We start from the raw sequence: 27,610 nt of genomic DNA, 5'->3' as shown, positions 1-27,610 counted from the left end.
ACTGCATGAAAAGATCATTATATAACCTGTGGCTGAGGGAGCACAGTTGTAAAATCCAGTCAAAAAACAAAAACAGATTAGCTCTCCATCCTGGTGATTCTATAACTTTCTTGGGTAAAACAGAGGCTGAACCTGGTAATCTCTTGAAGTCACTTTTGATCCTTGTGGTGGTATTTAGATTTGGGGACTTTTCTAACCACCTGAAAAAAATTTAAAGGGTGGCAACGTCCTTGGTTTTGTGTGAGTAACAACAGTTGGTATACAGGCTGCCTAAATGATCACAGTTGGGCAGAAAAAGTTCCTGAGAAAGCAGAAACTTTGTCAAATTCCACTTCACTATCTTGATGCAAAGTTTTATAGTTAAAATCTTTGGATGGAAAATTGGATTTTTTTTTTTTTTAAACTTTACTCTGAGTTGAGACGACATTGGACTGAGGGTGGAGTGTGAAGTAGTTGGAGTCTGTAATAGTGTCTCCCTCCACTCGCGAAAATGAAGAGGAAAAAATATGTCCTCAGAATTTGTCATGTCTGCTCTACTATATAACAGTTTATGGGTGATAAAGTGGATGACGGCCATAATAACATCTAGAGTGCTGTTAATACACGACTATAATTCTGTTTATAAGGCACTTTTCAAACTAGGTAAGCCCAACTTGAAAATAATTGCATAGGAGGGGTGGTTCCGGACACGTGGACGCACAATTCTCCATTCTCATTTGAGCGTGGAGACTACTAGGTCTAGGGCATGTGCCCACTTCTCTCGGGCTGTGAAGGGGGAGGAAATCTTGATGTATTTTTGTAAGTCTTCTTCTCCTCTTCTATTTTTAGGGTGGGAGGGTGGCTTCCCTGCTGGATAAAGATCTGAGCAAACATACAGGATTGGGAAAGGCCCAGAAAACGGAGTCAGGAACCTCCCTCTGAGATGGGGGCCTGAGTGGCAGCAAGCAGGTGACCTGTCAGAACATGAAATGAGAGGACTTCCAGAGTCCTGGCCTTGACCAGAGGATATCTTGCCTCCCATTTCTAAACGTTAGTTCTGAGGACCCAGAAGGGGAGTGGTGCATTACTCCCAAGAGATCTGCTTACAAAAGGAGCAAGGAGGTTCAGCCCTCAACTATTTTGAGTTTCATAGGCACCACGACATGACCGCACCATGCTATTATTTTTGTGACTCCAGGAACTCATTTGACCTAGCTTTCTCTCAGTTTTTTTTTTTTTTTTTTTTTTTTTTTTTTCATTTGAAGAAATATAGGTGATGGGTTAAATCAGTAGCTTTAAAATTGTGAGCCTCAGGGCTCTGGCAGTCCTTAGAAACCTCAGAAGATCTCAACAGCCCCCTCAGATTTGGCAGACAAGTAGGGAAAGCGAGAAGGACTCCACTCCCTACACAGCCCCCTTCACTTAGAATTCTTTCTCATTTGGGGTTTTGTGGATGACTCTGAACAACTGCTGTCCTTAACCATTTGGAGGCCACTGTGCTAACTGGTCCTGAAACTCCCCTCTAGCTCTGTGGTCCTTTGTGACCCTGAGCATCGGAGTCAGGTTCAGAGTTTATTTGTTCTCAGGAGAATGTTCTCAGTTCTCATACTCCAGTGTTATGAGTATCACAAGTGGCCCTGGGATAAAAGAAACAAAAAGATAAGATACCTGCCCTCAAGGATTTTACTGTCTAATGAAGAGAAAGAGAGGCAAATCCATCATTGATTAAATGGAGTCTTAAGCCAAGAAGAGAGAGAACAGAGAGTGGATTGCTTAAGTCTAGCTGAGAGGGCCAGAGGAAGCTTCAAAGAGAAGAAGCCCTCTAAGCTGGACTTGACAGGTAGAGAGGCATTGTACAGGAAGATGTGTATGATCTGACAGTGTAATTCAGATCTGTCCATTCTCTCCTAGAAATATTATGAGCGATTCCCAATGTACCTAGAATACAAGCCAAACCCTTTCATAGAGCTACCAGGCCATTACGATGTGCCCCTGACTTCCTCAGACTCTGCTCCTTGTCTCCTCCAGGTTCATCATCCTCTCATCTCTACTCTTCTACACTCCATACTCATTCCCACCAGTGGCTTTCACCTTTGCTGTTCCCTCTGGCTGAAATGCTTTTCCCTCAGAGTCTTCAGTAATGGCTCCTCCTCATACTCTGGTGTCAGAATAAATGCAGCAGCCCCTTGTCAACATTTCCAGTTTTCCTTCTCTGATTCCTTCTGGGATTGATCATAACTTGCTGGCCCCTTGAGGTTAGAGAATGCTGGATGACATGCTTTGGTGAATGCAGTGGAAGTGGAAGTAACACTTGCAACTTCCAGGGAGAATCATTTTCTTTCCAGTTTGAAGCTTTACAATGTTTTATTCGTCTGTGATTGGGACACTGAGAGACTCTCCTAAACCCATGGGAGACTCTGCCTAAGTGAGAAATTCTAAATGTTTATTGATTTTAGCCATTGACATTTTAGAGATTGCTATCCTGACTGATATAGATCCTTCCTAACTGCCACTCTTAAAGTTGCCCCTCCCCCTTGACTACAAATTACTTTCTATCTATATTTACTTTTTTCATTGCACTTATCTGAAATTATGCTGCTTGCACATTTATTTGTTATTGATCTCTCTCCATGAAAATATAAAATTCATGAGAAGAGTGTCTTACGTGTCTTGTTTTATATCCTCAGTCATTAGACAAGTCCCTGTTACAAAGTCCCTCAAGAACAAATGAACACAAAGTGTATCTGTGCCACAAGGGGATGGTGTGACTAACCTCCAGAGAAAGGAAACATATTTAGAAAGGCATGTATGAGAAAGCTTGAATCAATGGACCCTCTCCCCAAATTAAGAAAACATGTATAAGGAAAATAGTTATTTATATGGTCTTGGTCAATCTCAATTTTCTAAATCTTAGACTCCAAAACATTAACAATTATGAAAGAATATGGGATTTAACCTAAAATCTTATTATTTATTGGTAAAGAAGTTAGATGTAAATTTTCTGCTGGGTTACAATGCAGAATTCCAGTAGAGTGAACTCCAGAGGTTTTTATTATTTTATTATTATTAATAATAAGCTTTATTAAAGTTTACTACTCTAGGTAGTGCGGCAGAAAAACTATGATAGTAACAGGTATTATATGATTTTTCTTTAAGATCTGAGAATTGAAAACTAAATCTTGTTTTTTTTCAGAGAACTGAAACATAAATCTTAGTTTGTTTCGACTGCATTGGAATTATCTCCAATATATTCCTTGAAAAATGAATTACATACAAGAGGACATAAATAGGAGAGCTGAGAAGTCCATCTGGGTAAAATATTGGTTATAAAAATTTCAAAACTCATTGAGTAACCTATAGATGTAGGAGAAATTTTATTTTAAGAAGTGTTAAATTGTCTATATGACAAGAAAATTATTTTGAAATGAAGTATTTTGCTCAGATGGTATTGAATTACTAACTTTTCTGAAACTATAAGGATATTTTGAAGCCTACGAAGTTTGTTAAGATGAGTAGAACTTCTAATGCAGCACAAAATTGTTTCTAGCTGATTTCTCAACAGTAAGTTTTGGATGAAGATCTTAAAGATGACCCTTCCCTCTTAGGAAGATGTACTGGAGATGTTAACTTTGGATTTATCTGACTTTACAAACTGAGTTCCCTTTAGATCATTGTCTCCCATTGGAGGCCTTACAACATAAGGGACAACCCACTTTCACTTGTATTAAGAAATTTTGAGATGATTAAAACCCTGGGGAGTCAATGAAATTAAATAATTTGCACCATTGCCCAGGGAAAGCTCAATATTGTCGAAATGATTGTCTTAAGAGGAAGTCTTAAACCCAGGGTTTAAGAAGGATGTCATTGTACTTTTCATAACTGCAAGCACTCCCAAGGGAGCTCCTTTGTTCCAGTACAAACTTCGGGCATCTTTGGCATGTCTTTCTCTCATATCATCATTCTCATTTGTCAACAAGAAGCTGTATAACATGGCACTGCTGTCAGTTTCTGTTGATAGTCAGACCTGCTTATGTGTTTACCCATAACAGAGGTAAACTGTGGAAACTATCTCCTCTTTGCTTATCTGATCCTCTTTCTGCACTAGTGAAATTTCCAGTCAAACATGTAAACCACTGCTGAAAAGAGTGAAATTAACTTCAGGCACTTTAAAATATCCAAGGGCATGGGGAAGGTCCATGTGCATATTGGACAGGAATGGATTCAGGGCTTGGCTCAAAGACAGTGGTCAAACTTATTATTTTCTTTTATAGGATTCTTCATGTGAAGGTGTTGTTTTTCTTTAAGATGAACTTTGCCGCAAATGGTAGAGAAGAGAAATCCTGCCCAAGGGAACTTAGATTCTGAGAGCTTCACAAGAGAGTGTGTAGCCATGCACGTGAGTAATTACACAGGCTGTGCAGAGTGTAGGCAGACCATTTCATGAGAATATTGCCTTGTTTGTGAAGGCAGGTATGGATGTTCTCTGTGGTAACTTGGCAACCAAAGGGATAAAGAGGGGGTAAAACATGAGCTAGTTATGGCAGCTGAGGGTGCTGTATTCGTAGACACATTCGGAAGTTTTCCCAGGGTTTTTCACCTTCATTGGTGGTGGCCCAAAGCCACTGCTGAAGGGATAGGCCTATGTGCACATGTTCTTATCAAATGACCTTGCTCCAGCGGCTAACATTCATTGGACCTAAAATGACCTATGATCCAAGCTGAGCCAATCATATTTTCCTCAAATCTGAAACTAAAAGCAGTGAATATCAGATGCTGTCATGTGCTATCCAAAGCCCTGGGACCTTACCATGGCAGAGCACTATGGCTACCTGTCCCAAAGTTTGAAGGTTTTCCTGGTAGCCAAAGGCAGCTTTGTCCATGGTTACAGCAGGCCAGAAGCATCAGACAATTGATGCCCTGAGGAAGTGCTCTTGCCCAATGACTTATGGGAGTTGATGTATAAACATCTCAGCATTTTTGCCCTTTGGCTGGAGGAGCTCTGATGTGCATGTTTTACACTGATTTCCAGAGTTTCCCAGCAAGACTAAGTTCTGGTCACCCACAATAGTGACTGGCTTGATACACATGCCTTTGGTTGTCTTCTCTTTCCCATCTCACTTCCCCATATCCTCATCGATATTTTGGGGGATCGCCTCTCAAATAAAATACTGTTTCAGAGTCCACCTCTGAGGAAACCTAAATTAAGAAAGAAGCAATAAGTTCAGGTAGATTGAGCTCAGTGTTGGGTTATAGCAACCCCAACTCACATATGTTCAAGTTGCAGTTCTGGGGGAAATAAAATTTTAAAAAATTCCCAAACTAGTTTGCATAGCTGAGAGATGAGTAGAGGTTGAGATGAGAGACCATACAATAAAAAGGAGAGAGCCTTCCAGTCAGCCAGCAGACTGCCTGATAACCTCCTAACATTTGAGTTCTGTGAGGTTCTAAATACCTTCTTTTCTTGAGATAGCTTGAGGCATATCTTTTTCTTGCTGTCTAAATATCTCTGAATGGGACAAAAGTCAACAATCAACTATAGGGGAAGATGCTGGGTCAAGAAAATGTGTTTGTGAAGAAATGTTGGTATGCCGTCCATGTACTGAATGCAAGGAGTATACAAAACACTAGTGCTGAGAGCTTAATGGGGAAGGACCCAGATCTGAAGGAACTGGTGCAGGAGGTAAGAAAATTAAGCTGTGATAGGAAAAATAATGATTTATTTTAAACTTGGAATATAATAGTGGAGAAAAAAAAGCTAATCATGGTTTAATAAGAGGCACTAGTTAGTATTCTTAGAGCCTAAGTCAAAAGTGGACTTAGAGGGGCTTCCCGGGGCTTCCCTGGTGGCGCAGTGGTTGAGAGTCTGCCTGCCGATGCAGGGGACACGGGTTCGTGCCCCGGTCTGGGAAGATCCCACATGCCGCGGAGCGGCTGGACCCGTGAGCCATGGCCGCTGAGCCTGCGCGTCCGGAGCTTGTGCTCCGCGACGGAGAGGCCACAACAATGAGGCCTGCATACCGAAAAAAAAAAAAAAAAAAGTGGACTTAAAGATGCAATGAAGAACCCTGGTGTCCCCTGGAGTCTCATGTTGGGGTCCTTTAATCCGTGCTTTTCAGTTTCTACAAGAGGTGGGATTGTGCGGGGTTCTGAGTTTTGTATTTTTGCTTTTTAAACAGATGCTCACACTCAGCCTAATGAGAGGGGGACATTAAGAAGATGAAGTTAGAGGACAGGCTTGAGAAGGACATTGTCCAGCCAGTGTGGGGCTGGAACAATTCCAGTGCTAAGTGGAAGTTATCAATTCAGTGAGTATCAAGGATGATTGGGAAGAAATGATTGAAGCCTCTGGGTGATCAGCAATAGGGGGAAAATTAGGGGCAACCTGTCACCTCAAGGGGGTTCCCCTGAAGATAAATGATACTTGAATTAAATAAGTAAAAATTGAAAGACATCTAGGGAAAGAAAAGGAAAAGTGCAAGAATGTGAGAATGGCAGAGAAAAATCAAATATGGAGAATGTCCTTGGTTAAGTTCTTTAATAGAACTTTCCAAAACCCGGTTGGTCATGACTGATTTTTCCCTTTGTCAATTCTTCCTTTGCCTTTGCCCATCCCATGCCTCCTCCCCAACATGTCCATTTAGAATTTAAAATTTTTCAAAAATTTTCCAGGGCTTCCCTGGTGGCACAGTGGTTGAGAGTCCGCCTGCCGATGCAGGGGACACGGGTTTGTGCGCCGGTCCGGGAAGATCCCAGCGGAGCGGCTGGGCCCGTGAGCCATGGCCGCTGAGCCTGTGCGTCCGGAGCCTGTGCTCCGCAATGGGAGAGGCCACAACAGTGAGAGGCCCGCGTACCACACACACAAAAAATCTTCCAAAGACTGCATTTTATAGAATTTTTCCTTTAGAATACACAAATAGGTTTAAAAACACTTCAAAGGGAACTAAATTAAGGGGTCCTGATGAGTAGTCCTATTGGTCTGTTTCCAGAGGAGAGTAAGAGGAAAAGAAGAGAGAGTGACAAAGGCTACTTTTGGTATCTGATGCCAGTTAGGCCAATGTCAGAGCCAACCTTACAATGTTTTAAGAAGAAGAGGAGGAAACAATACTTTCCTTTCTTTAATTTCTAATTTTCATTTTGAAATGAGTATATATTCACAGGAAGTTGCAAGGAAATGTACAGGAGGGGTCCCGAGCACACTTTACCCAGCCTCTCCCAATGTTAACATCTTATATAACTATAGTAAATATCAAAACCAGGAAATTGACATTTCACCAGTTGTACATGCATTCGTGTTGTGTGTGTGTGTGTATGTGTGTAGTTCTATGCAGTTTTAACACATGTGTAGCTTCTTGTAATCACCACCAGAATCAAGATACACAGGTCTTTCTTCCTTGTGCTTCCCCTTTATAACCATCTCTCTTACCCCCATTCCAAATCCCTGGCAACCACTAATCTGTTCTTCATTTCTATAAGTTTTTAATTTCAAGAATGTTATATAAATGGAATCTTATAGTAACTAACCTTTATATGATTGACTGTTTTCTTTCAGTATAATTTCCTGAGGTGGATCTAAGTTGTTGATTGTGTTAGTAGTATGTGTTTCTTTTTTTTGCTGAATAATATTCCGTAGTATGGGTGTATCACACTTTGTTTAATCAGTCACCCATTAAAAGATATCTATTTATTTTATGAATAAAGTTGTTATGAACTTTCATATACAAATTTCTGCAAGAACATAATTTTTCATTTCTCTGGGATACACACAAGATTGCAATTGCTAGGGTGTATGGTAAGACCATTTTTAGTTTCTAATAGGTGTTTATTGATATCTCATTCTAGTTTTAATTTGCATTTATCTAATGGATAATGATGTTGAATTTTCTTTTCATGTGCATATTTGTTATCTGTATATCCTTTTATATAAAAAGTCTGTTCATGTCTCTTTCCCATTTTCTAATTGGATTATTTGGTTTTGAATATTTTACTTTAAAATGATTTTTTTATGACTTCACCATTGTTTATGTCCACTTCCCCCCTTTATTCTAAGTTCGACCACTCTGTGAAATGAGTAAGAATGTCTGTCCTCATTTTACAGATAGATTAAACCCCAATGAGTCTTCTTTATCTATCTAAAAACTGTGATGTAATGAGTTAAAAGGGAGCCCTGTTGTATATTGAATTCATTCAAACTTTAATGTTTGACTAAGCAGGGAATGTCTAGAATTAACTGGATGTACCAGATTGAAAAGTAAATGACTAAGAGCAACAATAAAGCTGAGGAAAACTAGCAATGCCTTTTGGGGTATCTCTTGTAAAAAACTTATATTTGAAATGTGAAAAAATACATTCTGAGATATCTGCCATTTTACAAGGAAGTTTCATATATGGTGACCACTGCTATATTTTGATTAACTTCTACCAACTAATGTTAAGTTTTCTCTTAGTCTTGAATATTTTTTGTTATTCTTTGATTTCTATCAGGATTACTGAGATTTCTTCATTTCTATAATTTACTTCTTCATTTATTTCCTCTTCCTTTAGTTTGGATGTTATACATTTTTTTTTCATTTTGCTGTGGTTACCCTTGTATTTTGCACATGTTTTACTCATGTGATAAGTCTAGAGTTACCAATATCTCAATTACCATCCAGAACAACACAAGGAACTAAGAACAATACTGATCAACTCACACCCATCTTCCCTGTCTTTGTTGTTTAGTCTCTCCTTGAGTGCAAGTGCCTTTAAGTTAGAAAGTGTATAGTTATTGTTTTTTGCATTGTTGTATGTTTACCAATTTGTATCTTGCATCCTGCTTTTTATTTGAGTTCATTGCCCTTTTCTATTTCTAGAGTTTCCATTTAGTGCTTCTTAAAGAATATGTATTCTTTATTCATATAATGTCTCTTTTTTCAATATACTTATTTGTTGTTTCTAGTTCTGGCTCTTTAAACATTTTAAACACACTTATTCTATAGACTTAGATTGTTTTATAATTTTTCATTTTTAGGGTGCTAATTATCTTGTTTGTTAATTCCAGTGACTTTCCCAAATAATGCTGAATTTCCTCTTATGATTTATACTTTTTAATAGTGAACCCATCTTTCAGAGACATCATGGGTTGTAGATGTTTCCTTATGTCAGCCAGGGGTCCAGCAGCTTCATGGTTTAGGCCAGTGCCCTGGACTGGATTCTACCAATTTGCCTGGGATATAAATTGAAATCTTACACTTGCACATGTCCTAGATTTGTGGTTTTAATATCACCTTGAGCCTTGATATCCACTAAGAGCCTAAGATAGACAAAAAATTTTATTACTATTTTTCTAGGCTAGCAGATGGAATTTTTCTAGTATTCTGTTCATTTAAAAAGTAATAAATGAATATCAACTTATCATGATGTACTTAAGAAGGCAGATATGAAAATAAGCAGTAGACCATTTGATTAATATCTTGTATTTATATAACATTTATTTATGCTCCCTGAGTTCAAAGACAAAATCTATTTTCTTTCTGTATAAATAATTATCACCAATTGAGGACCTATTTTGTTTCAGATATTATTCTGGGTACATTACATATATTGATGTTCACCTTTATATCATATACTCAAAATGGTTGTTACTTCTCCCCATTTAGTAGATTAAAAAATTGAAATTCAGAAGGACATATATCATGTCTGCATGCACATACTTTGCTCACTTCTCACAGAAAATGTACTGAACAATGGAAACAACATATCATAGCATTTTAAATAAAAATTTGTCATACATTATATTACTTTGGTATTATCCAACTGAAGTTCTACAGAACAGGAATTTTGTAAGATGCTGTAGGAGAATAAAAATGATTCCCTGTTCAAAAAAATGTGGAAAAGCTAAAACTACCATTATTTGTTTGATTTTCTGAATTCTTACACATCTTTTGTAGATTTCTGATGTGCACATTAAAGGCAGCAACCCCAAATTTCCTATTTTTTCAAAATGTAACATTTCCTGAATGTAGCACTTTAAAGAACTCATTATGCTATGTTTTTCCCCATTCTTTCTATTCTCAAAACTACCCTGTTTTACTGAAAGCACAAGCTGATATTTGGTAGACAAATTATAAAAATGAGGGTAAAAGATGCAAGATTAGACAATGATAATCCTTGAATGAAAATCTAGGACTCCAGACAACTAATTTAGTGCTAATTATGCTGTCTAATGCTTATCAATAATATCTATGAATATATGACATAAAAATGTCAGCTTTTTAAAATGTTTCACTGAGTTTTCATTATATATTATAAGGATTTAGGATAGTTGTGGGGAATTACAGATTAAAGTTTGAAGAGATTGTGCTTGACTATATTTCCATATTTGGCCACCATATTATGCTGCTTTATAATGTGACTTTGAGCAGTGGGGTCTATGTTTCTTCCCCTTGAATCTATGAGCATTTGACTAAGGTGAAAGTGATGATCTGTGACTTCTAAGGCTTGTTCATAAAGGTGATAGAACTTTTTCCTGGTTCCACTGGGATGCTAGCTCTTGGATTCCAGCTGCCATTGCAATAGCATGAGAAACCCTCACCAGGCACTTCCTACTGAGAACAGACAACCCTCAGAACTGTGAGAGGATAACAAAATGATTTTTGTTGTTTTCTGCTACTAGGTTTGGGATAGTTTGTCACACATTAACGGTAACTATTAAAAAATCAAAATCATCAATGCAGATGGTTGCATAGATCAACTGAGAAGCTACTCTAATAAGATCCTCATACCACTTAGGACCTTGGGAATTAGGGAGCATATAAGTAGATTACAGAATTAAATAAGAGACATTTTGAAACTTTTCCCCTTGATTCTAAAAATGGTACACGTTTAGTGTAGAAGACATGAAAAATTCAGGAAGGTACATGAAGAATTTTTTTTTTTAATTTAAATGTGGACAATATTATAGATAGCAGTTTATATTGTGATTTCCTCACTTACTATTTCTCTGATATTCAATAATCTCCTACAGTATCATGTGTAATGGTTATTCATTGTTATGTAGGTCCTAAAATGACAATATCATGTTTAATACTCTTATAGATTTCTTCTTTCAACAAACATGTTTGAGCTCTTTCTATGGGGCAGGTGATAGTATGGATACCAGGTACAGTTTAGTGGATATGGTCCTGGCCATCACGGAGGAACTGGGCAATAAATACTCAAACAAAAACATCAATAAGCAACTACAATGGGCAAAATTATTGTGAAGTGACTGCAGTGAATGTTGGGCTGTATAATTAATGGGGAAAGCATACGGTGACATAAAGCTGAGTTTGATGGATGAGAAGGAAGGGCTATTTGAAGTTATGGGGCAAAGCGTTTGAGGAAGAGGTTCTTGGAAATGTGAAGGTTCTAACGTGGCCCGTGAAGTGGATGAAGTTAGTGGGCAGGGTGGCTACTGTGGGGGAGGAGGAGTGGGCAGGGGCTTATAGCATAGTTCAGTTATGTTGGACATCCAACAATAGTCACTATTTTAACAATGCTGCAGGAAACATTATTATACATAAATTATGTATCTGTTTCCTGCATATTCCTGTTTCTATAGCATAAGTTACTGGAAGTGAAACTGATGAGCCAAAGAGCTTGCCTTTTTTATGGCTTTGATGCATGGGGTCCTCTAGAACTTTTATCCAAATTTAACTTTAGCTTCCTTCCCTCCCTCTCTCCCTCTTTCCTTTTCTTCATTCCTTCCTTTCTATCTCTTTTTTCCTCTTCTTCTTCCTCTTCATCATCTTTATCTTTTAGTCTTCATTAGAAGAAATTTTAATAAGATTAACTTTACAGTTCATTTAAGAGGAGGAAAGGGGTTTGATAATACCACAGTGATATTGACATCTTTTAACTTTCTTTCTTTAAAATACCAGCCCTGTATTTAACATATATGAAACGTATGAATTACATGTGTGTAATTTTTTGTCATATATTTAACATATATGAAACTTATCTACTGATGTCCTTGGCCCTTTCTCCTACCTTTTTTGGTCTTTGTCTTCATTTTTGTTTCTCCTGGTTTATTTCCTGTTGACATTGAATTGTGGGTACCTTTGAATAGAAATGTCTTGGGGACCTTGGGGGCTGTGGGTTCTCAATGCCACACACATGGACTTGGGTTGTGCTTTTTCAACTGATCCCTAGAGGTTACAGTTTTATAGGCCATGCACATATTTTTGGAGATGCCCTGGACAATCCTGCTTGTGCAAAAGATATGTAAATGTGTCTTAGAGACCCCACAAGAATATGTGCTAAAATTCCAGAAAGGAACGTCTCAAGGAGATAGGAAAGAAGAACAGGAGGCTTCTGAGTCACAGTTGATCTGTTGGCATGTTTGCAAAATTGTCTGCTATCTAGCTAAGCTTCCTCTCAAACAAATTATTGCATCTCCACAATGAATGGGATAAACATTTCACATTGGAAATGTTTGCAGGTGAAGCAAACAATACTTGGAAGGGAGTAGACAAACTTAGGGACTGTTTGCTGAAATGTTTGGAAAGCATTTGCCATTGTAGGCAAATTCAGTGTCTGACCTGTATTGTTGATTCTTGTGAGCAGATAGGGGAGAAGCGGAGGCTTCTAAATGCGAAGTCAAAGAAACAGAAAGGGGAGGTGTGTATTCTGTTGAGCATTGCACACATGTAATGGATTCCTTCAAAATTAATTGTTTAATTCTGAGGTGAAGGTTTTGTTTCATTTTTGTTTTTGTTTTTTAAATTAATGCAGGAGTTGTATGTCAATGTGAAAACCCCTGATGTTTCCTATGATTATATACTGGGATTTATTAATAAATAGTGTTTTCACTTGACAGAAAAATATTCTTTGCTGAAAATTCAGGCCAGTGAAAAATTAATGGGTCAGCATTGACTTAGGTCAAATTCATGAATTAGAAATCAGGGCCCTTTCCTCAAGACACTTTACTGCCATCTGCCGGAAAATTATCAAAGTAAAAATACAAACCAATGATGACTCTGTCATGGATGGAGCCCTCTATGGTTGTGCAAAGCATAACTTGCAAGGTCATACACAGTAGCCTTGTAGGGAATAGTCCAGACTTAATTAAATCATCTGGTAGAAGTTGATGTGCAACAAATAGTGACAGGAATACTGTCTATTGATATGAATTTTGAATTAAGAGGGTTGGATTTCCCTGCAGATCCAGCCTGTAGGTAACATCATTCCATTTTTGTGGGGTGCTAATGATTTGAAATGAATTGCTCATAATTTTTCCATATTAAAATATTGACTTCTATGAAAACTACTGTGAGAAAGAGTAAAGGATTATTAGGGGTCCAGCAGGGGTTGTCTCTGTCCACACCCCTGCAGAAGCTTTGGGTTGTGCTGGCCAACGTCTGTGCTAAGAATATGTAAACTGTAGTGTCGGCAGCAGGATGGGAAGTCTCCAGGAAGACAGCCTCGGCTAACCATTTTTTTTTCCTTTACCAAATGCTGGGCTCCAGGTAGATCTAAAAATGGGGCCTGGTTTAATTAGGCAGAACTTTCAGGAAGCCAAGTAACAAATGACAACTTAATTAAATATAATTAAGACATTTTAGACCTTCTTGAGGCCTCTTTCAGCAGGGCGATGATTGCAGCACACAGAGGCCACAAGGAAAAGAGAGGCAAGGTGCTTTCATTTTCTTTTCTCTTACTTTTAGGTCTCAGCTCTTTTTTTCCTCTTCACTATTGGAAGTGCAGCTGGATCCCATTTATAATCCATTTTCGCATTTGTTTGAATTAAAATCCCAGACTGCTGTGCTTTCAAGGTTGAATGTGTGCAGCAGCCAACGTTTCTCCAGCCATTTCAGGAGTTACTGGATAACTGGGCTCCAGGAAGGGAAACTACACCACACATTTGAGCCACAGGGAGGAGAGAGATAAAATAGACCCAAAGCAAAAATTTCTGACATCGCTGTTGTTTGGAGAGATTGTTCTGCTCAGAACATGTGCTGTCTACTCAAGACTCTAATTATTCTAAATAATTAGAATAAATTGGCTCTAATACCTATGTTTTATTATTTGATAATAAAGAGCAAGCTATTTTCAAAAGAAATTCATAATGCAATCAAAATATTAACAACAAACTCTATCCGTAGAAAGCCTTGGGCTTGGAAATACCTATGCTTTGTACACTTCCACCTGAATTCTAATCTGAGTGCTGCCATGTGCTCTTCTCAGGTCTTTTCCAGTATCCTGTTTATGTCTAAATCCAATAGTCCAGCCATGCCAGCTTGTTACCACATGGAAAACTCCATTGCTCAGAGAAAGTTATGAATCCCTATATTCTTTATGCTTTAAGATCCACCATGATATCTCAAAGTAATTGCCAGGTAAACCCACCAGATGGTTTTGGGGGAACAAGCAATAGACTTATAATTTCCATTAGCATAATATTGTTACCTCACCAATGCAGTGTCCTGTCTTCGTGGAAAGTTTATGAGCCAGAAATAAAATAATACTTATGGGGACCCATGAGGACATTTGAAAAAGTACTAGCGAGGTTAATGAGATCTCAGTTCTCTTCAGCTCCTAACAGAAATGTTCTTACTTCAGCTGAGCTCGGTGGTCTGGGATGGCACATGGCAGGTGCAAAGCAGACTGAAGAGGGGGAAAGAAAAGTTCATTTCCAGTCCCAGCTCTGCTGCTACACTTCAAATTAGGATCGAGGCTCTGATCTGGTTTCATATTGCCTGAGTTTTGGTTCTGGTTCCATTCTTTACTTTCTGGAGGACCTTGGGCATGTTACCTAAGCTCTCTATGCTCCAGTTTTTTCATCTGCAAAATGGATATAGTAACAGTACCTCAATCAATGTTTGTCATGAAGGATGAGGTAGTTCTCACAAAAGGGCTTAGAATAGTGCCAGATGTAGTAAACACACAGTGAATATTAACAATTATTATTTCTATTTTTAGGATTATAAGATGTTAAACAAGTAATCTGTGTGCTAGACCTCAGTTTCCTTGACAGTCAAATGAGAAAGGTTAGCTTAACTCTGGAATTTTGTGATTCTATGAGCTATAATCTTGATAGAGTTAAAAATATGAATATGAGTTTTGCTCTTTGAGACCTATCATCAGACTTTGGAAATCAGATGTATTGTACAATGGGTATTAACTATTTGAGCAAGAGTTCAGAGGAAAGGTTATTGAGAAGAAGAGGCTTCTATGTAGGGGACAGAAGAGGTTGTGGGTCTCTTTGCCTGGTACTAACATGCTTGGGAGGTTATTAGGTCTTGCTTGTCTGGGGGTCATAGAGAGGAGAAGAGGTGATTAGTTTTTAAAGGGGCTTTAAATGGATTGTTCAAATTGGTCATCTTTAGTCATGAGAGGCAAGAACACATCCTTCTCCTTTGACATGGAAGTAGCATCTTTCATTTTGATCTTTTGTCTGCAGAAAAGGGGAGGACCTCTTGGAAATACCGGGAAATAAATCAGGTGGTTGCTACTCCTGGGCTGGATAAATCTTTTGAGCCCTGCCAGTTGCCTGTGTCTTGTAGTGCAAGTAACATATGCCCCTTGTTTGCACAAGGATTATTTTAGTTTCTAGTTGTCTGACCATAATCAATCAAAGTAGTTGATTATGCTCTGGGGATGCAATTGAACAATCCATTAGGCATTGACTCCTCTGTCTTCTACCTACAGAGCAATTGTTCTTTTCTCCTTTAAGGAAGAGAAAGTGCCCTTTTGCCTCTCATGTCACTTCGATACACAAGTTCTCTGTCTTGTTATTTGTAGTTACCCTGGTGAAGAACACAAACCATCTTGCCATTTGCATTAGAGCAGCCATTTTGAGGAAGACTTTGAGCTTCAAATCTTTACACTATTGGGATGGATGGAGCCAAACCCCCTTGCAAAAAAGTCTCTTGGTATGGGGTAAAAACACAATTGATATCCCTGTTCTCTGTCAAAATTGCCCTTCTCCTCTTGTCCAGTGGCCTGACTCTGCAGGGACGTGGCATGTCACAGCCAACACAGAAAGAACTTTCTTCCAAAACCCCAATTCCCAGGAAAGAAACCCATTTATATATGTGGTAAAATTCATTAAAGTTTCTTTTAAGCACATTGCCTGGTTTCTTTAAGGGCAATGTCGATCACTTCCTATTTTATTTATAGGCCATATGTAATTCATGTGGATAACTTACATAACTTTAAACCAGCTAATTTGGTATAAATTGTATTTCTGTCTTTAGCTACAAGTGCAATACTCAAGAATCTCCTATTTTGAGTCACTGTCAGCTTTTCAGAATTTGCAGTTAGTACATGTGGTTCCATTCAGGTTAAACACTCAGCCCCATGAAATTCAAGCAGTTCATTTCCTATTCAAACAAGCTAAATACAAGAGACAAAATGAAGATAAATTCCTCAATGGACCGAGATAAGCTGGTTGGGTAAGGGGAAAGATAATTAGTCAGTCTTAAGCCAACTCTGACTCTTCCAGGTTTTATCTTTGCAGCTCTTGGTGATGGACCTCTGTCTCTGAAGCTTAGTGATATCTATCTTTCTCCCACACCTGGGGCATTTCAGTAACAAGTTGATGGTGGTGTAAATGCCCACCTAATAGTCTTTTCATTGTGTGCACATCCCTGGGTATGATGGGAGGCAGGACAAAAGGTGTGGAAAAATTGGCCTTAGGGAGAAGCAAGATGGGGGTTCTCTTTGTGAGAAAACACTAATAACATGAAAGTTTCTAACTGAAATGCTTGGTGGGAAGCAGACTTAAAACCAATGCCTTCCAATGTTTCACATGAGGGTATTGCTACATAGGTTTTGGAGGATGATAGTAAATTAATTCTTTTTTAAAAATGTACAAAATATATAGATGTCAGTTTCATGGTTCCCTGCCTTTTTTATGTTGCACAATGAAATCTTCAAGTGGAAGAGGCCTCTTGATTGACTGTAAGAATGGTCCAAATGATTGAATAAATAGAAACTGCATCCACAGTGTGTAGTCTCCTCAAAGAATTACTCAAGACCAGGAGATTTTAAATGTTTTTGTTTCCAGAAGGACTGTTGATATGTGCAGGTGGACATGGTAAAAACATGGCTGAAATTTGAAATACTTAGGGCTACATAATTGAGTATATTCCAGAATCTGAGGTCTAAGGCTTCCAGCTGCATCCTTCATATATTTTGCAAAATATAAATCTTGTGATAAGGCACAAAGTCCCATGTTTCCAGATGTGGGAAGGTAAGCAAGTTATATACATATATAATTACATTTTAGAAAATTTGCATCCTTCACAGAATCTAAGAAGACATGCTTTCCATGAAGCTGGCATATAGCCTGATAATTAAAAGCAACTGTTACAAGGAAACGGAGGTATGATAAGGTAGAATTACAAGTCAAAACAAAGCAGATCAGAAGTAATAGTCAAAGGGATGTATATTGAGGATGAGAGTTTCCAGAACAATAGAAATCATCATTTTCCTTCTCATGAATAACTATCATGTTCTGGGAAAAATCAGTGCAAAGGGGCCTACACTAGTTTCACCCTGTCAAATGTGAGAGGACTTTAAATAATTCTTCAAGCATCCAGATATGGAAAAGATATAAAAGGACAGCTTTATATAAAATTATAAAATTCAAGATTATGTCAGTCATCTGATTGTTACACTAAATGCCAGAAGATAATAGTGAGCAATGGATAGCTTATACAAGAAGAAAGTAAAACTATGAAAATAGGTCTATTATTACTTTACAATAATCAAATAACTTAAAATTAAGGTAAGTTAGCTGTAGTATAGCCATCTGAAATCTATTTTATGGCATGGGAGAAAGAAAAGCAATGCTGAGATTTTTAAAAGCTTGTTGCAGCATAAAAACCATTTATCTAAAAATTGAAAACATAAAATATTACAATATATGGTTTTGAATTCATATACATGAGATAAAAATAGAAAAACATACATCAAATACATACTAATTTACAACAATACTTCCACCGGAGAAAGGGGGAAGAGGAGGAGAGGATTGAGGAGGGGGGTAAAAAGGATTTAACTTTTGACTGTAATGTTTTATTTTTAAAAATATCTAAAGCACATATGACCCAGTTGTGTTCATTTTGGGATAGCAGATAAACAAAATTTGTTACAAATTTTGTAAACGCTTGTAATTTTTTATATTTGTTCTTAATTTTAAAAAGAAAAACATTTATAACAAAATTGAGATATCACTTACCACACTACAAGCTAATAGTATATGTGTGTGTATGGTACACACACACATGAAGATGACATAACATTCAATATTAATGAGGATTAGGTTAAGGAAGCTATGGTCTCCAACACTTTGAGAGAGTCTGTCTTGGCAGAGGACGTCTCAGAAGTCTTAATCCCCAGGACTTTAGGCCTTTATCTTAAGGAAATGGGAAATGTTTAGCAGAAACAAAATTTTTCATTGTATTTTAATTAGTGCTTCTTTTGCCCATACAGCAGATATTAACTGAGCATCTACTATGTACATGGAACTATCTCAACATGCAAAGTAGTCCCAGCTCTCAGAAAGTTAATGTCATGTTTATAACAAGGAAAAATTTGAATTCGAAACCAAGAAAGTACTGAACAATAATTGGTTGGCTTATTACAATGTGACTCTATATATTGGAAAATAACTTTGCCATTTAAAATAATTTTACAAACAAAAAAATTAAAGATATTTATAATGACTTTCTTAGTGAATTCTATGAAATAGTTTATATCCTGGGACCATTCTGGTCAATTTAGCATATCTACTAATACACTTACTTGTATGTTTACTAAGTATGTGTAGAAAACATGCTATTGGTGGTTATTTGGTAGGAAGTTGTGAAATTTCTGGTTTTTTTTTACATCTACGTTTTCTAATTTCTTTGATAATAAGCATAAATGTTATAATAATAAATACCTTTCCAAATTAAATACAGAATTATTATAGCACATGATTCTTTAGCAGGAAAATATCTGTAATTAATAATAGCCATACTTCATCTTTAAATAATAAATTTAAACCTATGGAATCAACTTCCAGAAAAATGCTCAATTTAATATCTGCCATAAAAATTGTGTATTTAATCATTTTATCTTATTTAGGGGCAAAAAATATAAAAGTTTTGAATTATACACATCCTTTGACCCAGCTATTACATCTTTAAGGATTTACCCAACAGATACACTTGCATGTGCATGTAAATGGTCTTCATTTCAGCACTGTTTCTTATCAAGTTAAGCATTGTTTTTATTGACATAAATTATGTGAAATTAAAAAGGAGTTTCTAAGTATATTTTTATTGCAAAAGATATAACTTTATAATTTAACTTTCTTTCATAAAATGCTATATATTTAAGGTGTATGACATGATTTTATATATCCCTCTATATACATATATAGTGAAATAATTACTATGGTCAAGCTAATTAACATATAATCCCCCCACATTGTTACCGTGTGTGTGTGTGTGTGTGATGAGAGTACCTGAAATTTACTATCTTAGCAAATCTTCAGGATTCAGAAATTATTAACTACAGTCATCATGCTTTACATGCGATCTATAGACTTATGCATCCTACATAACTACAACATTGTACCATTTGACCAACATCTCCCTATTTCCCTCACCTCCCTGCCACCCATCCTTTGTAACCACTGTTCTACTCTCTGCTTCTATGTATTTGACTTTTTTAGATTCCAAATATAAATTTGATCATGCAATTTTTTACTTTCTGTATGGCTTGTTTCACTTAGTGTAATGACTTCCAGGTTTATCCATGTTGTGTTCTTCTATTTTTAACATTTCATTAGACATACATATATGCACACATATATACATACCATTATATACACATACATATATAATGTCTTTATCCATTTATCTGTCAATGGACACTTAGAATGTTTCCATAATATCTTGGCCATTGTGATTAACATTTCAGCATTATTTGAAATAGCAAAAGCTAAAAATAATATAAATATCCATTGATTAAGGGGTTAATTAAATACAATCTACATAATGGAATGTTTTGCATCAATACAGTGAATGAGGCAGTTCCGTATCAACTGATATGGAGATATAGTGTATTAACTTACTCGTCTTACGTATGTATGCATGAAGGATTCATAAGAATCTGTTTTTGGTGAGAAAGAGGTAAAGAGATTTTATACTTTATATTTTGTACCATATGGTATCTTTAAATTCAGTTTTTGTTTTCATGGTTTACAATGAAAATCTTTTAAAATATATTTGAAAAATAATCTGAAATTAAAAATACAATTAGTCTCTCTCTTCCCATGTATTGATGGCTTAAAACACATATATCTTTCATTTTAAATAGTACTAAAACTCCATTCAAAGATATTTTGTAATTAACCACTTTCACTTTGTGTAATAAACACTCTGAGACAGCAATTGGACAACATTCATAAGGATAATTAATACCTTTTCCTCTGTAAATTTGAGAATAGGAACTATTTACACATTTGAATTCTGACCTGTGACATTTTTGTTCCCTTGGTTCCTCTTTGAGATGAGTGCATGAACATTTTGAAAAACTGGTTTATTCAACAATTTGGGGTGAAATTCAACAGAAAATTCTGTTTACATCACTCCTCAGCAACTTCTTGTGCACAGCTGAGTGTGCAAACTAGAAATCTTTGGGCCATATATAGCTTACATATGGCTCTACTTTTTGGCTCAGCACAGCGCTTAACATAAAACTGAAAGAAATTGCAATTCATTGCCAATGAGCTAACATTTTAAAATTGGGAGTTTTCTCATAAAAATCTGTTGTTTTCTCTCATCCTGAAAATTTAAATCTTATAATACTGGACCTATATTCCCACTGGGAAACAGTTGGATGGAGGTGAAGAGCAGCTGTTTCCTTTAGTTTGGACATGCAGAAAACTCTCCTATTTTCCATAGTCTCCACAACTCCCTATTACTTAAACCCTGTCAGTATCATTCATTTGCATTTTTTTCTTGGCCCTTTATGTAGCCCAAGTTTACAGCCCATGGATTAAAAGAAGAATCTGGACACAAGGGGAAAGTAGCCCTGAAAGGAGTTAAAAAAATACTTGTAAAACTTAGAAAATTAAAATAGTGTGGTACCGAAGCATGAATAGACAATTACCCAATGGAAAAGAATAGTAAGCATGGAACAGACCCAGGTACATATGGAAATTTAATGCCTTATTGCTACTTAGGAAAAATATATATGTATACTAACCCATATATACAAAAACATGTGTATCTATTTCTGTATCTACCCATCTGTATATGTTTATGTAAAACCATGAACTTATACTGATATCTCTGATTTCACACACCACCACAGTGTTCATTCTGGCAACTTTTAAAAAACCTAACAAAATAAAAAGTTGAAAACCACTCTTAAATTAATCAGCCTCTTGAAAGTTGGTTTTTTAAACTATGTTTAAAAAATTCAGGAAAGGAATTCTTGATGGGAAAGGATAGTAATATAAAATCAGAAAGAATGCATTGCTGGTATTTTTTTTTAAATGGGTAAATTGAAATTATCTTTCAAATTACAAGGGAAAATAACTTAATTATTTAAATAAAAACAGGTGGAGGAAAGGTGAGCAAAAGAAAAGACTAGAATACTAAGAAGTTCTCAAGTTGAAAGGGATAAAAAATAGGTGTAAATGTGACTGATTTGAAGGATTTATTTTCAACGATAAAGTTCAGCTGGGCTGAAGAAATTGGTTTCTGTATTTTCCAAAAAGCTGTCTTGTTATCTCTCTTATTGAAGTGGACATAAAACTAAATAAAAATAAAGATCAGTGTTTGTTTGATAAAATTCCGAAACGACGGCTGGATCCCAGAACCACATGATATTTTAAAGATGTCAGAGTTTGGCCTTTGTGCGTGGCAGTTGGCTGTGAATGTTCACCTTTAACTCTGGGGCTGTAATTAGATCACAAAGTTCATTTTTATTGTTTAAATTTCTTTCATTCCTCTGTTGCTGCTCAATTGTGTAAGTAAAGCAGGTTTTATCACACTTTGCAAGTTCATCACTTTTAATTCTATTCCTACCACGCTAGATTAAATTTAAGGGTCACTGAAGTCAGGAGCCACTGACCTTTGCCCTCTTAATGGTTCTCACCATTAATACTTGACCCTAAAAGCTATGTATACAATAAACTATATTTATAGGTGTGGAGGGAAGGGAAAAGCAGAAACAAAAGTGGGTCGAATGATTATTTATTTTGCCATGCTCTTCAGAGATTAGGAATGTTCACACAGTCTATACTTCAGCTGGTGAACTTGGACTGGCTGCCTTTTATGGTGTCTGAATAGAAAGTTGGGATGAATGCACGTGGGGGTAACCCTCAAAATGACACCCTTGCTTATCTCAATCACTCTGGGATTGCTGACCCTTTACCTTCATTAGGTACTAACTTGAGATCTCTCTTTCTGGTTTTCTTTGCATATGACAGAAGGAAAATAAAAGACATATTTAAGATGATCCTTCTCAGAAAGAAAAAAATATTCAAATAGTTTATTTTGGAAGATTAGAATTGTGAAAACTCTGAGAAAATTAGGAATTTTGTGAAATGTCTGTCATTATTCCATCTGATGGAAGAGAATGCAAAGAAAAAGTCTTTATGATGGAAATCTCCAGCATTCTGTTCCCATTAACTTTGGATATTTTTCTCCATTCAGAAACGTTTAGAGTTGATTTTCTTTTCCTTAAAATTTGGAGAAATTGTATGACTTTTTTTTGTTGTTGTTGTTGTTGCTTCTTTTGCTTTCTTTCCTTTACTTTTTAACATATCTAGTTTCCAGGACATTTTGTTATTTGCATGATCAATTAAAAGCTGTTCTTTTTTTTTTTTTTTTTTTTTTTTTTTGGTGAGCATATCATCTGGGCTGAGCAAGGGAATTCATTTCCTGAAAACAGAACTTTCAGGGCATCCATGCTGCATTTCAGTTCTCAGATTTACAGAAAACTTGGCTTTCAATGGCCCATGTGTGTGTGTGCATGTGTGTGCACTTAAATACACATAAAATAGTGCAGTATTAAGAGTTACTTAAAGATACAAATATTATGAAAGAGGACAAAGTTCACTATTAATTTACAAACAGCAGCATTCTACTACCCAACCGTTAAAACTTTTGGGGGAGTGACCGTTCAAAATCTTTTCTAAGCTGGGGATAATTATTTTGGCAATATAACAAGCTATCCAATAGGAATGTATGGTGATTAAGGCAAAGAATTTTCCTTGGTCACAGATTGATGGAGAGTCCTGGGCTTATAAAATACTCTATTTCCTCCATTAATTGGGCCCGTGTGGAGCTGTAACCAAGTAGCTGAAACAAATAAAACATAAGGAATATTGGTTCCTTTTAAAATATTTCACTTAATTTGTGGAAGAGGTTTGAACTCCTTAAACATGCACAATCCCCCCCGGCTCCACGCCCCGAGTTCCTTTGCCCTGTGCCTAGCCCCTTCCTCCTCTGAAGCATTCTTGCAGTGCCCACAGCAGTTATCCCCTCTTCCCAGTGAGGGAGGCTCCTCTAGCTACCCCCTAATTTGGGGGTGTAGGTAGAAAGGAAAGCAGAGAATGCAAATCGAGTCTCGAGGCCCTGTAAACCTCTCCTCTTTCACCTGGAAGTAAAGCTAGGAGTTGATTCCTTCTTATTGCGGTCTCTGTGGTCACTGTCACCTTTACATGCCTCTGAATACTTCGGTGAGCGTTCCTCATGCTTCGATGAGGATTCTTTGCATGAAAGAAAGGTTTTATGAGAGGATATACGTCCCCTGCACACTAAAGCAGGCAATCAATGGATTAGTACAGAAATGCTGCAGAGCAAGCAGAATGAGGAAAAAAGGCAAGAGAGAGAGTGTGTGGGCACGTGTGTGAGTGGAAGGCTTGCATGTTTCCTTGTGCTGGTTTATTGCCTCTGTCCATTCGCCAGGATATTGAAGTCCGCTCTGAAGCAAATCCCCTTAAATCACATACACAGGGAGCAAAGTTTTCTACCCACTTCCTGTTTTTTCTTTCCCATTTTGTGAGAGAAGCCAGAGAAAAGGACATGGACTGTTCCCCTTATTGTGGACATAAAAAATATGCTAGGAGGTGAAACAGGCCACAGATCAGTTTTAGTACATTATTTTCTCCCATCATTATCTATATTGTACAGCCACATTAAGTCAAAAGACAAGCAGTTATTTAGGGCCTTTGGGCAGTGTTACAAAGCAAGCTAAAAACCTTGATGAGTGGAATTACCTCTGGGTACTATAAATTCTGGTTGGAAATTATTTAAGATTATTTCTTAAGTAACACTGCATATTTTCAGCTCCTCCAAATATCAACATAGTGATGGATTCACTCATCTTTTCCTTTCACTACATGTTGGGTGTGTGAGATCATTCCGCATCTATTCTTCTCTTCTAGGGAATCAACATATCAAGGATTTGCCTCCAAACACCTTCTGTAAGAGTCCGGGTTTTGAGTTTAATGAGTCAGGCTTTTCCTGTTAAGTTGAGTCAAACTTTATTTATGTCACCATACAGTTCTTTGGGTTTAGCTCTTCAAATTTAAGGATGTATGGAAAATAAGGCTATTTACTTTCAATGTGATTTGTTTCTAAGTTTTTCTCAATATCTCTCTCCTTCTCTCTCTCTCTCTCCAGTGTGCTGTGAAGGAAGAACCTAGTTATAAATGTGTTATGCCCAGTGCATACTGAATCATCTATTTTTAGGGTATAATATTTCCTTTTCATGGTAACGTTATAATCTTAATGTACAGAGAACAAGCAAGGAGGCTGTATGAGGTAGATCAAGACTTCTTTATTCAGTAAGGAGCTGAACTTCTCACCTAGAAGTATGGTGACCATTTATATGGCCAGAATTTTTAAAAATAATAAGCTTATGAATTAGAGGATATAATTTTGATTATTTAAAAGAAATCTATGAACAAATATTCACCATTAATTCTTTACTTTTATTGTGATACAATATAAAATTGGTAATATAAAATTTACCATTTTAAGCATTTTTAAGTATACGATCAGTAGTATTAAAGTACATTCACAAAGCTGTGCAACTATCACTGTTATCCATTTCCAGAACTTTTTCATCATTTCTAAAGAGAAACTTTGTACCCATTATATGATAAACCCTTACATCCCCATGCCCTTGGAAATGGGCAACGACCCTTCTCCTTTTTCCCTCTTAATTTGCCCATTCCAGGTACCTAGTATAAGTGGAATTTACAGTACAGTAAGTCCCCTACATAAGAATGAGTTCCATTCCTAGAGAGTGTTTGTAAGTCCAACAAAGTTAGCCTAGGTACCCAACTAACACAATAGGCTATATAGTACTGTACTGTAATACTTTATACTTTATTTATACTGTAATACTTTATTTATAATACTTTTCACAGAAATAATACATAAAAAACAAACACAAAAAATAAAGAAAACTTTTTTATCTTATAGTACAGTACCTTGAAATGTACAGTCGTACAGTACAACAGCTGGCATTCAGGGGCTGATCAAGTGAACAAGCAAGAAGAGTCACTGACTGGAGGAGAGAGAGGAGGTGGGAGATGGTAGAGCTGAAGGATCATCAGCAATAGGAGACGGAGGGCAAGCTGCAATTTCACTCATGCCTGACGCTGATGGAACACAAGTTTGCATCTTTGAAGGTTTGCAACTTGAAGGTTCGTATGTAGGGGACTTACTGTATTTATTTTCTGACTTATTTCACTTAGAATATTTTCACATTTCATCCATATTGTATCATGTATCAGAACTTCTTTTCTTTTATGGTTAAATAATATTCCATTGTATGCATATATCACACTGTGTGCATATACATCCATTCTGTTGATGGATATTTGGGTTGTTTTACCTTTCGGTTATTGTAAATAATTCTGATATGAACATTGGTATACAAGTACTTGAGTCCCTATTTTCACTTCTTTTGGGCATACATTATACCCAAAAGTGGAAATGATATATCATATGATATTTCTATGTTTAATTTTTTTGAGAAAACACCAAACTGTTTTACACAGCAACTGTACCATTTTACATTCCCACCAGCAGTGCACAAGGTTTCATCTTTGTCAATACTTATTTTTTTTCTGTTTTTATAGTAGCTATCCTAATGGGTATGAAATGGTGTCTCATCAAGATTTTGATTTTGATTTCTCTAATCACTAGAGATGTCGAGCATCTTTTCATGTGTTTATTGACCATTTGTATATCATCTTTGGAAAAAGGTCTGTTCAGGTCCTTTGCCCATTTTTGAATTGGGTTGTTTGTTTCTTTATTTTTTGAGTTGTAGGTGTTCTTTATGTATTCTGACCTTTGATTCTTCCTAGTCATAAGTTTCCATGCTACATCTAAATGCATTTTTTAAAGAAGTTATTTTACTATGTCTTTAGGTTATTTTATATATGTATATTTATAGGTAAATTTTGTATATATATGCACATATATGTATCTATACATAAAATACACATATATACACACAGATGCATATCAAGTCAAAAGATTTAGTGAGTTTCAAGCTTAAATAATTGCAAATTTAACCAGAAACATCATTTAGACATTTAATTATTTAAATTTCATTTATATTTGTTTATTTCATGAATTTCAGAAAATTAATTTTAAATTTAATTTTTCGTTTCATTTTACCATCCTCAATTAGAGTACATAAAGCAAAAATACATAAACAACAAGAAGAAAATTTCTCCTTTCTTGGGTTAACTCTTGGCCATTTCCCATATGTTCCAAAGTGAAAAGTGCAGTAACTTGTATTAACCTTAATCCAGATGGAACTCAGTAGTTAGTCTCTTGGTCTCTGGAATCAGTCTGCTTGTGTTGGAATGACCCTGCCATTTACTATTTGTGATTTTGGCTTGTTCAACCTCTCTAAACCTCACTTTCCTCATCGGAAGTAGGAATAATAATAGGTTGTTGTTGGGATCAAAAAGTGATCTGCACAGTTCTTAGTCCTTAAGAAAAGCCCAGTTGGTGTTGGAGAGTGCTTTGATTCTCAAAAGGAGTTCACAACCCCCAGAGATGATTTCCTAGACTTGAAGATGGAAGGCATAACTCGGATTTTACCAGGGTATTGCTAGTTGATCATCAGAACCCCCTAGAGGTCAAGAAGTGGGTAAGCAATTTCCATGGTTTGAGACCCCTATACATTTGAAAATGAGACAATGCCAATTCAGGGTCACAGAAATTATGGGATGTTTAAATGTTTTTGTTTAAGAAATTAACACAACACACATACACATGGGCACACACAAACACAATGGCTATACATGATTTCACTTGATGATAATTTCAAAAGTCTAAATTTATAAGCATTACTAAATGGGAGTCATAGTCCAAGGGCCCTCCTTGAAAGCTCCTTTTGCCTGCTACCACTGTCCCCTGATGATCCCTGGTAATCGTATAAAAATAAAAGATCTTGAGAGTTTAAAGCCCAAAGAAATATGACTATTACTTAGGTCAGTGGATTCTACATTCTGATATTCATCTGTTTTTGTCAATTTGAAAACAGATGAAAGTAGAACTTCTGTGGTTGAGGTAGGAGGGTTGCCTTGAGACTGCCTTGCCCACCAGCCTCTCTCTCAGAGGCTTTGGAGACC

Source organism: Kogia breviceps, chromosome 14, assembly GCF_026419965.1.
Source record: "Kogia breviceps isolate mKogBre1 chromosome 14, mKogBre1 haplotype 1, whole genome shotgun sequence".
NCBI classification, from domain to species: domain Eukaryota; kingdom Metazoa; phylum Chordata; class Mammalia; order Artiodactyla; family Physeteridae; genus Kogia; species Kogia breviceps.
The sequence above is the reverse complement of the archived record's forward strand: the minus strand, read 5'-3'. Positions refer to the sequence as shown.